This window comes from Nicotiana attenuata, unplaced genomic scaffold, assembly GCF_001879085.1.
Source record: "Nicotiana attenuata strain UT unplaced genomic scaffold, NIATTr2, whole genome shotgun sequence".
NCBI lineage: Eukaryota > Viridiplantae > Streptophyta > Magnoliopsida > Solanales > Solanaceae > Nicotiana > Nicotiana attenuata.
The window spans coordinates 227,084-237,959 of record NW_017670960.1 but is presented as its reverse complement, the minus strand read 5'-3'; positions in this window follow the sequence as shown (position 1 = coordinate 237,959).

The window sequence follows — 10,876 nt, the reverse complement described above, 5'->3', positions numbered from 1 at the left end:
TGTGCATACCATTCCGGTATGAAGGGGCACTCGAGACGCTGATTGACAACAAGGTTATATAGGCGAAAGAAGCTGCACCCGATTTCCGCAATAACCCTCTCCCAGAACATAGGGGTGACGGGGTACATGTGGTAGAGGTGGACGATGAATTGGACCCTGAGGGGTCGATCGGGCTTATTCGAGAAGGCGATGACTTCAAACCCGGAGTCACACTTACTCCTATTATAGTACAGACTCAGTCACCAATCGAGGTTGAGGTAGCTGCATCAGTTCCATTTGAGGTAGAGGTAGCTCCACATGTGGCCACCCCTGTTCCATTTGAAGTAGAAGTGGCTAAACCTTTCACAGTGACAGTATCAACCACACCTCCTTTCAACTCAAAAGAAATACCATGGGATTACCTTGACGAAGCTAGGGAAAAAGGAAAGGCAAAGATGGAGGAATCCGATGCTGCACAAGGAATGACCAGAACTGGAAGAATCTATACACCTGAACACTTGGGAGGACCAAGTAAGGATGCCACTACCAAGCAGCATGTCACTGAAATAGGGCCAGACGACCTTTGGAGGAAAGTACAAGCAAAGGAATACTCCGTCATCGATCATTTGAACAAAACCCCAGCTCAGATATCCATATTATCACTGTTGCGAAATTCAAAGGCGCACAAGAATGCTTTGATGAAAGTGTTGAGTGAAGCTTACGTGCCCAACAATATCACATGCGGAGAGATGGCCAACATGGTAGGGCAGGTGTTGGAAAGTCATAAAATAACCTTCCACGAGGATGAACTACCGCTTGAAGGATTGAATCACAACCGAGCATTGCATATCATGGTGCAATTTCAAGACAAATTCATCGCCAGGGTCTTGATTGATGGAGGTTCAAGCCTCAATATTTGTCCGTTGGATACTCTGAAAAGATTGGGAAAAAGTTTCCACGAAATACGGGCAAGAAGCATGAACGTGAAAGCTTTTGATGGGTCTCAAAGGGCCACGATTGGGGAGACTAATCTATGCCTGCAGAGTGGGCCAACTTGGTTCGACGTTGAATTCCAGGTACTCGACATATCAGCCTCATACAATCTTCTGTTGGGCTGACCGCGGATACATGTTGCTGGGGCTGTGGCTTCCGCCCTACATCAAGCCGTGAAATTCGAATGGAACCATCAGGAGGTGGTCATTCATGGAGACGAGACTAACCCAATTTACACCAGTCAAACCATCCCGGTTATTGGGAACAGAAGAAGGCTAGGAGGGGAAACCTATCATCACATCGAACGTGTCAATGCCGTTGAGAAAGACAAATGGTGGAGTAATAAAATAGAAAGCATACTGGCATGGTCTGGGTGTGAACCCGGCAAAGGGCTTGGGAAGAATCTCCAGGGTATTACAAATCGATACAGCTGAAAGGTCATGGTACTACCTTCGAGCTCGGATAACAGTACACATGGCAAGAGTATAATGATTGGTTGCCTCCATGGCGTGGACCTTATTACCCTCTCAAGCAACCAGTGCCACATCTGGATCAAGCTTTTCACCAAGCTGATACAATATGGGGAACTGCAGAATAAGAAGTATTAGCCGGGCTGAGGAATTTATTCTTGGAGGATGAAGACATGGATTGCAGTGCAATAATTGAGAAGGAGGAGGAAGAAGGCCTCACTATCCAAACTGTGGATAAAGGAGCTGTTCTCAGGAACTGGACCGCCACTCCATCCCGAGCCCGCCGAGTCCCTGGGTAGCTTTGCAGATTTTTATTTCCATAGCCATTCTAGGCATCTAAGATTTTCAGTAATTTTGTTTTTTTAAGACTCACTTGTTTCAAAATAAATGCTCGATTCATCGAGCTGTACTTGTTTGAATGTTTTCATTTTTTATCAAATGCATTGCTCTTTATTATTCATTATTATCTTCCACACTTTTTCTTTCTACAACGTTATAATTACTTTTCCTGATGAACTAGTGACTGTGACATGTAATGAGGCAGCGCATTATGAGGATAATGATTCGGATGAGGAAGAAGACATACCTGAGGAAGTTGTCAAGGAGGTTGAAAACTTTGAGAATAAGCCTAAGTCCAACCTGGACGAAACTGAAGCAATAAACTTGGGGGACGCCGAGACCGTCAAGGAGACTCGCATCAGCATTCACTTATCACCGACAGAGAAAGAGGAGTACATTCGTTTCTTGAAGGAGTATAAGGACATTTTTGCATGGTCATATGATGACATGACCGGTTTGAACATGTCCATAGTGGCTCACAAGTTGCCTACTAATCCCATGTGTCCGCTAGTGAAGCAGAAACTCAGAAAATTCAAACCAGATATGAGCCTAAAAATCAAGGAGGAAGTTACTAAGCAGATCAAAGCCAAAGTCCTCAAGGTTGTTGAGTACCTAACCTGGTTAGCCAACATTGTACTGGTTCCGAAGAAAGATGGGAAGGTCAGAGTATGTGTTGAATATCGAGACTTAAACTGAGCAAGTCCCAAGGACTCTTTTCCACTACCAAATATACATATCCTGATCGACAACTGCGCCAAGCATGAACTCCAATCCTTAGTAGATTGCTTCGCGGGTTATCACTAGATCTGGATGGATGAAGAGGATGCAGAGAAAATAGCTTTTATTACACCATGGGGGGTATACTGCTACAAGATGATGCCATTTGGTCTAAAGAATGCTGGGGCTACTTACATGAGAGCCATGACAACCAACTTCCATGATATGATACACAAAAAAATAGAGGTGTATGTGGACGACGTCATTATCAAATCCAAGAGGGTCGCGGATCACATAGCGGACTTGAGAAAGTTCTTTGATAGGTTAAGAAGGTACAACTTGAAACTGAACCCCGAAAAGTGTGCATGCGGGGTTCCCGCAGGAAAGTTACTGGGATTCATTGTCAGTCGTCGGGGGATCGAGTTGGACCTGTCTAAAGTCAAGGCTATTCAGGAATTACCGCCGCCTAGAAACAAAAAGGACGTGATGAGCTTCCTAGGACGTCTCAACTATATCAGTCGCTTCATAGCACAGTCCACAGTCATATGTGAACCCATCTTCAAGATGCTGAGGAAAGATGCCAAAACAAGCTGGACCGAGGATTACCAGAAAGCTCTCGACAAAATCAAGTACTTGTCCACACCACCGATCTTGGTCCCACCAGAGCCAGGACGGCCTCTGCTACTCTATTTATCTGTATTGGATGAAGCCTTCGGATGTGTTCTAGGAAAACATGATGATACAGGGAGAAAGGAGCAAGCCATATACTACCTAAGCAAGAAATTCACACCTTATGAAGCACGATACTCTCTGCTGGAACGCACTTGCTGTGCTTTAACCTGGACGACCCAGAAGTTGAGGCATTACTTCTGTGCCTATACCACATACCTCATATCTAGGATGGACCCTTTGAAGTACATATTTCAGAAACCCCTACCAACTGGGAAGTTAGCCAAGTGGCAGATACTGTTGAGTGAGTTCGATATCATCTACATAACTGAAATAGTGGTCAAAGGACAAGCATTGGCAGACCATCTTGCTGAAATTTGGGTGGGAGGAGAATATGAACCCCTAAAAACGTATTTTCCTGATGAAGAGGTGTCATTCATAGGAGAGGACATTACCGAAGCATACGACGGTTGGAGGATGTTCTTCGATGGAGCTGCAAATTTCAAAGGAGTAGGCATTGGAGCAGTTTTGGTATCGGAAACAGGTCAACATTATCCGGTATCTGCTAAACTCAGATTTCCCTGCACCAACAACATGGCAGAGTATGAAGCCTGCATACTAGGACTCAACATGGCAACCGATATGAATATTCAGGAGCTGCTGGTAATAGGTGATTCAGATTTGCTTGTGCACCAAGTACAAGGAGAGTGGGCCACCAAGAATTCCAAGATATTGCCATATCTGCACCATGTGCAGGAAATGAGGAAAAGGTTCACGAAGATAGAGTTTCGCCATGTTCCTAGAATTCAGAATGAGTCTGCCGATACATTGGCCACCTTGTCATCTATGATACAACACCCGGACAAGAGATACAACACCCGGACAAGAATTTCATTGATCCCATCCCATTGAGAATTCATAATCAACCGGCGTATTATGCCCACGTTGAAGAAGAAATAGACGGGAAGCCTTGGTTTCACGATATCAAAGAGTATTTAGCGAAAGGAGAATATCCGGAGCATGCGAACCATACTCAGAAATGCACACTTCAGAGATTGTCCAACCACTTTTCCCATAGCGGGGGAAACTTGTACCAAAGAACTCCTGATTTGGGATTGCTAAGATGTGTCGACGCAAAAAAGGCTTCTAAACTACTTGAGGAGATACATGCTGGGACCTGCGGCCCACATATGAATGGTTTTGTCTTGGCCAAGAAGATACTTAGGGCCGATTACTTTTAGATGACCATGGAGACAGAGTGCGTCCAGTATGTCCGCAAATGCAAACAATGTCAAGTACATGCCGATATGATAAAAGTGCCGCCAAAAGAGCTCACCACAACAAGCTCACCTTGTCCATTCGCTGCCTGGGGAATGGATTTCATCGGTCCTATCGAGCCCACCCGCTTCAAACGGCCACAGGTTTATTCTAGTAGCCATTGACTACTTCACAAAATGGGTAGAGGCTGCATCCTACAAAGCTGTGACCAAGAAAGTCGTCGCAGACTTTGTCAAGGATCGTATTGTTTGCCGATTTGGAGTTCTCGAGTCTATTATCACTGATAATACCGCCAATCTCTACAGTGATCTGAGTAAGCCATGTGTGAAACTTCCAAAATCAAGCACAAGAACTCCACAGCATATAGACCTCAGATGAATGGAGCCATAGAAGCCGCCAACAAAAACATCAAGAAGATACTGAGGAAGATGGTAGAAAACCACAAGCAATGGAACGAGAAGCTGCCCTTTGCTTTGTTGGGACACCGCACTACAGTTCGTACCTCAATCGGGGCAACTCCCCACAATGGTTTATGGTACCGAAGGTGTCATCACAGTCGAGGTAGAGATTCCTTCTTTAAGGATCATAGAGGAAGCCGAACTCAACGATGGAGAATGGATAAGGAGCCACTATGAACAACTGGCCCTTATAGATGGAAAAAGGATAAAGGAAGTATGTCACGTTCAGCTTTATCAAAACAGAATGTCCAGAGCTTTCAAAAAATGGTCAAACCAAGAGAGTTTGCACCAGGACAACTGCTACTGAAGAAGATCTTCCCATATCAAGATGAAGCCAAAGGGAAATTCTCTCCCAACTGGCAAGGTCCTTATATGGTTCACAGGGTGCTAAGAGGAGGAGCTCTCATACTTGCAGAAATTGACGGAGAAATTTGGCCAAAACCAATCAATTCAGACGCAGTCAATAGATATTATGCTTAGATGTTTCACATTCACATGATGTAGTTGAACTAAGCTTGACCTGATTCCCATTTAAGAGGGGATACGTAGGCAGCCCTGTGGGTTCGGTTATATCAGAATAAAATTTCCATTTTCCCCAAGATCAGAAACTGGGCAGAATTTTGAGGAGGACCCTCAAAATTCCGGAGCAAGTCAAGCCGACGCCAACATATGCCAGACGGTCAAAAATTGGTTAAGAAACCGGGGCACAGAATTTTTAGAAGGATTCTCAAAATTCTGAAGAAGATCCAACAAGGCTCGTTACTCGCAAATGGCCGAAGGATCATCTACCAAACTGGGACAGAATTTTGAGGAGGACCCTCAAAATTCTAACATGAGAAAGCTGCAATGTCTCTGAAATGTGTTACAGTCAGTAGTTCATCTAAAATTACTTGATGTTCAATATGTTTCTAAAATGACTCTATTTTTATCAATAATTGCATATTTCGAAAACTCTATTTCCGTAACAGTCAGGTATTACCCAGGGAAACTCAAACGAGGCCTCTAGAACGGAACATAGCAAGGCCAATAGACAAAGACACGAACCAACCTCCCCTTACAAACTTACAATTATTGTTTAAGCGCAGGCACATCTGACATAATGATAGCTTTCACAAACATATATACACGAAGCAAAATCGCTAGCGAACGCGCCACCAGACACCGAATGCATCCCCAGTTAAGAAAAATTCTACCCTTATTTGCTATTTGTTCTTTGCATGGGACTAAGCCCTATCACGCATCGTGCATGAGGCTAATCCTTGCCTCCATATTTGCATGAGGCTAATCCCTGCCTCCATATTTGCATGAGGCTAATTCCTGCCTCCTTGTCTGCATGAGGCTAATCCCTGCCTCCATATCTGCATGAGGCTAATCACTGCCTCCATATCTGCATGAGGCTTATCCCTGCCTTCATATTTGCATGAGGCTAATCCCTGCTTCCATATCTGCATGAGGCTAATCCCTGCCTCCATAACTACATGAGGCTAATCCATGCCTCCATATTTGAAAGAGGATAATCCCTGCCTCTGTATCTGCATTAGGCTAATCCATGCCTCCGTATCAATATGAGGCTAATCGCTGCCTCCGTATCTGCATGAGGCTAATCCCTGCCTCCATATCTGCATGAGGCTAATCCTTGACTCCATATTTGCAGGAGGCTAATCCCTACCTCCATATCTGCATGAGGCTAATCTCTACCTCCATATCTGCATAAGGCTACTCCCTGCCTCCGTATCTGCATAAGGCTAATCCCTGCCTCCATATTTGCATGGGGCTAATCCCTGCCTCCATATTTGCATGGGGCTAATCCATGCCTCCATTTGCATGGGACTAAGAACTATCCCTCCTCGCATGAATGTCGCTCGGTTCCGGTACTATCTATTTGCTCTTCCATCGGGCTAAGCCCTGCTCTACATTTCGCAAGACTAAGCCTTGTCTTGTCAACATCTTATTATTACATCTCATGGGCCGAAACATCGCCAATCTGTCCAAAGGCATCATAGTCTAAAGGCATCATCCTCATAGCCGGAAGACACCATGCCATGGCCTAAGGATCTCTCAAATTTTCATATCATTATTCAAAGGCGTCATTGTTCGGAGGCACCATCTTGAGAACATCATTTCATTGCCTGCGAATCCTTCACTGAACAATTCATGGCCCAGGACATCATGGTCTGAGGACTTCATCCTTAATTGTCCGAAGACAACTCTCATGGTCCAAAAAGGGAATCTGCATCATATTTAAATTCTCGCATAAATACATGTTTGTAGCATCTCTTTTTCTACAGGTGACCAATAAGCAACCGCTATCCCAGCAGGAGCAACCTCACTCCAGCTACTTCAACTATCTCAAACATGACCATTCACCAAACCATTCTTTCATCCATCCCAAACTATCGTGTCCATTCTTGTATTGACTTCATCAGCACATCCCGCCGATGTATCTGGAACTACACATGACCTGATTCCTATTAAACCAGGAATATATAGGCAGTTCAAAAACTAGAGTCCGGCCTCTATCTTTTAAGACATCCCAGTCGGTCAAAATTGGCCATCATTTCTTTACCCGAAAACTCTTTCATCCTTCCCGGGTAAAGAGGGGCAGTTGTTGATACCCAATTTTTTCTTCATATATATTTAAATATGCCAACATACCCTCAAAATATTATATATGCATTTACAAACACGCACAAGTATTTTTATAATTTTTTTAATAATTTTTAAATTAATTTATTGCTATATTTTTATTTATACAAATACACAATAATTATTTCTCATATTATTTTTATGATGATCTAATCATCTAATTTCATCAGTTACGCCCATATAATGTTTAAATATTTTAATTGCATTTTTTTTACAGTCACATCTGCATTTTTAGGTTATATTATCTATACAGAAAATGACTTTTCATATTTTTACAATATTAAGTAAGTATTTTAAAGCATTTTCATGCACAAATCACATTTTTATCATTTATAAATTATTTTGTAAAATTGTTTTATTAAATTAATTGGGTATTTAAAATCTAGCCCCTAGAAAATACCCAATTTCAGACCTAGCCTAGCCCAATTACCCATACCCGTCCAACCTAGACCCAAACCCAAATACCCGTTTAATTAAACCCGCCCCACCTAAACATCTAATCCTGGACGTTGATCTCAGAAGATCAACGGCCCTAAATCAACCGACCCTTTTTAACATATCAAAAATCCCTAACCCTACCCATTCTTCCAAACCTGCCACCCTCATATGCTCTCGACTCTTGCCCCTCTCTAACCCTAGCGCCGTCACCTGTTATCTCCTTCAATTCCGACCCAAAATGGAATCATCCATGGATTCCCTTACATCATCGGTCTCTCTTCACCATTGGTTACTCATCTACGGCCCTATTTAGTTGCTTCTTAAGATGGCAAAGCAAATCTGGCCAAGCTCGAGCCAGATCTGGTTCAAAATCTTTCTTGTCTTGACTATTTCCTTCTATGTTCATCCCAATACCTGTGAGTACGAATATCTTTATATTTTAGGGTTTCAAATCTCCGGTTTAAACCAGATTTGGTTCAACCTCTGTCTATTTTATGATTCTGGCTAATCTTTGGTTGAATCTGTTTAGATCTTCTCAGATCTGAAACGATTTCATGTTTATTTTGGTATTTCTTCTTTAAATTTTTCAGTACTTCCACCTCGATATTTTCTGATCTTTCCCTATTATTAGTCCTAACTGATTTTGGTTTGCCCTAGAATTAGGGGCTTGATTTCAACGGATTTTTCTACAAAATATTTAACTTTTAAACGTTTTCGTCTCTCAGTATCTATTAAGGCTTCCTTATTTATTTTGTTTACTATATGTTTTTGTATTTCTGCCTAATCTCTTATAGTTCTGATTATTTAATCAATCATTTTACTACTTCTGCCCGTTTGCCTTAAACTCTGTCGACTAATTGTTAATAATCTCAATTACCTAAATTAGGGCTTGAAATTGTTTTTTCCTTAATACCGGTGTTTCCTTATTAGATTTTACCTTTTCTTACCTTATGTGTGATTAATAATTGGTGCTACTGGCCTGATTTTATGCTTTGATTTTAAGAACCAACTTCTAATTGATTTCGTAGTTAGTTCTTGCCTTATATAACCTAGCCCTTAATTACTGATTGATTCCACATACAATCTTCCTTAAATCAAGTAGTACTAGCCTGATTTTACTGCTAATTTCTTCATGACTGACTTTACTTGATTGATTGTTTGATTATTTCTTGCCTTATTTTTGGAGACAATCTGCCTCGTCTTACTTACCTATACTATCCGACTCTTATATATATGTGTGCATTCTCATTCTACAAAAAAAGGAGACATCAGTTCATAACACACACACACACACACTCAAACTATTCTCCTTCTTTGCTACTTGTGCTATTGTGGGTCTAGCCGGCTGAAAGCCAAGGCTAGATAGTGAGATTATACTTGCTCTATATTCTGCACTCTTTTTCCTCAACCGGCATGTCTCTAGTTACAATTGAAATCCAAACCCTATGTGTTTCATTCCTGCATTAGTTCATTATGAATCTGACTTCTTTGTTCAAGCATGCCTAAATTCTGCCCTATTCCATGTACAACTAGTATGTCTACACTTTATATGTTTATCTGATGTTTGACCAGCCTGTGTGTTGATTTTTGATTTATCCTTTGACTGTGTTATCATGATATGACCCTACTTGTGTGTCTGATTCTGTCTTTTACATCTTGGCACCATGTTTTAGTTGCATGCTATCCTGGTTACTTCATGAAGACTAGGGAGCTCCTAAGTGTTCTATGTTGTTTACATGCCTCCCTGGCCTTATTCATGTACCCACAATGAGATTACTACATGTTCCCAATCCCTTTCACCCTTGTGTGCAAACCTGCCAGCTAAGGTGCCTGTGAACCTTCTATGATTGATTGGCTGCTTACTAAATTTTGCAGTCTTCCGAACTGTTTTCAAAAATGTTATCTGCATTCTTCTAAAAACTAGCTTTATTTCCTAGTTTTGTCCTAAAACTGGTTTTCCTAGAAAATTTTTTACTCCTAAGAAGTTATCTCCATATTGTTTTCACTAAGTCTTTTCAAACACTCTCACTTACTCTTAGGTTATTAAGTTCTGCCCCTCTGGTATGTGTACTGCTTAGGGATCCTTGAGATCTCTCTGAACTCTGGCATATCAGGGCTGGCCTTTTCCACATTGCACATAACCAGTCCCTACTTGAGAAAAGTCTTGGTGTGAGCACTGCCCGGGATCCTTGAGGTCCTTAGGGAACTCTGACACACCTAGACACTTGTTGGCTATGAGACTTCTGAGCATTTGAGACTACATTGAAGGCCTGATACTCCCAAGTTTACTTTTGAGCCTGCTTCAGGCTCCCTATAGCATTACTTTACATTTCCTTTGTGTAATTTATACAATTCTAGTCTGTAATAATTATTTGCAAACAGATATTTGGGTAACTAATAAAAGGGAGGGTGGTTGTATGATACTATGGGTAAAACTGGGTAGAAAACATGCTATAGGCTTTATATTCTGCAAATCTGTATTAGAAGCCATGTTCTAGGATTGATGTGTTCGTTTACATTTAAACCATGTTAAACCTGTGCATTAGATATCCTGCTTTTAGGGCCTTCACGTTTACTGCTTCAGCATGTTGCATGCTCAATTCCTAAGTACTGTCACATAGACATCCTGCTATTAAATAATCTTAATAAAACTGTCATTCTTGTATGCATTAGATACATGTTCTTAGGAACTATGTTTGCATCTGTTTGAACCACGTCTATTTCGATTAAATCAATAACTGGCTATGAAAAGGTTTAAACAGCCTCACCCATAGGCATCATGTCCCAAAATATAAATAAAGCACCTGGCATAACCTGTATCACCTAGATCAGCATGCTCATAATTTGAACAATCTCAACTATTCAAACAGTTCCTATAACTGTGATTAC